This window comes from Anneissia japonica, unplaced genomic scaffold, assembly GCF_011630105.1.
Source record: "Anneissia japonica isolate Jap-2015-1 unplaced genomic scaffold, ASM1163010v1 scaffold993_len1110182_cov180, whole genome shotgun sequence".
Taxonomy (NCBI): Eukaryota; Metazoa; Echinodermata; class Crinoidea; order Comatulida; family Comatulidae; genus Anneissia; species Anneissia japonica.
Window position 1 is genome coordinate 1059573 of NW_022749760.1, and position 1542 is coordinate 1061114.

Sequence of the window (1542 nt, forward strand, 5' to 3'; positions counted from 1 at the left end):
CTTTTGCACTTGTTATCATCTTCTTGTTACTATTATGCTGTTGTGTTTATAAACTTTTGTCTGAAGTAAAATAAATTGAAGTAACTTTGAATTGAGAAATACATGTGTTTTTGTTTTTCTTTTTATCTCAACAGCTATTTACTTTTCTACCATAAACAGATCCTTGAGTACCAATAACTTTATTTCTTCAGTTGCTGCAGATGGTTCTGGAGTATCTATAGACAATCCTGAAGTATCATTAGACAAAATATATACTGAGGGAGCCTGATACTGCAAGTATTGATAAAGGATATCAGTGTGTGAGAACCTTGTACCTCTAAAAGACAATGAAATATGGCAAACACTTAACCATTGTGTATAATAATTGCATTGTGTCAGTGGTATAGTATTAGTAGGGTTGTAAAAGCATGATAAAGATAATAATGATAATAATAATAAATAAATAAATAATTAGACTTGACACATGCATATATTTAATTTTTAATCAGCTCAAATAACAAAGATTTTATAGTCTGTTTACACTACAGGTTTATTTAGGATATAATTTAGGGTTTGCCCATATGTGAGGTCTCGCCACAAAATATGACACATGGTTGGAGAATAACCAATTGAGTGTATAGTATATTAGGGTACATCATATTATAAGCTTTAATTTTGTCTTTGAATCATTTTCCTAGTAGATGTATCATCCAGAGATGTGAGCATTTGAATTTTAGTTGGTTTTGAGAAAATCCGCCTCAAAGCTGAACTTTAACCTGTGCAAATACATCTAGAAGTAAAGATTATGCATACAGAAGACTTTTACAGTAAGAAAAATAACTTAAAAAGTAAACTATCATAAAATATAAGCATAAAATTATTTAAAAACATATTTTTTTTATTATCTTAATACCGTGCTCGAATAAGCACTGCACTAAACATGATTATTACCGTTAAGTGCCGCTCTCGGATATACAGTGTTTAAATGATAACACAATGAAGACACAAGCATTTCTTTATAAACATTTATTTACGATTACCTATGATAGGCCTACCGAACTACGGGAATAACATGAAATAGGTAACAGGAGAACGGGCATGGAAAGCCCCACAGCAATATTTTTTTTATAAGTTCCGCACCCAAATAAGCACGCCTCTCAAATGAGCGCCACACGGAAGCCTCCAAAAATTGTATACGTTCCGCGGCGCTTATTCGAGCATTTACGGGATTGATTCCCCCAAAATGTGTCTCATTTTGTGGTATGCCCATATATGGTTATAATGATGTTTTATCACAAATGGCAAATCACATAAAACTTGATGTGGCTTTATAGCTGACTTTGTTCTATTGCTATCTGGTACTTATAATATTCTACTCCATCATTGTGAAGCAATTATGGGAGGGGGCTTGGGTCTTTGTGAAGTAATTATATGAAGGGGTAAGGGTCTTTGTGAAGCAATTTTAGAGAGAACACAGCATATTTGTGTTTTGGAGAAAAATTTTGAAATTCTTAGAAACAGTCAGGAAAATCTCATAAACGATTAATTTCATATATAAACTGT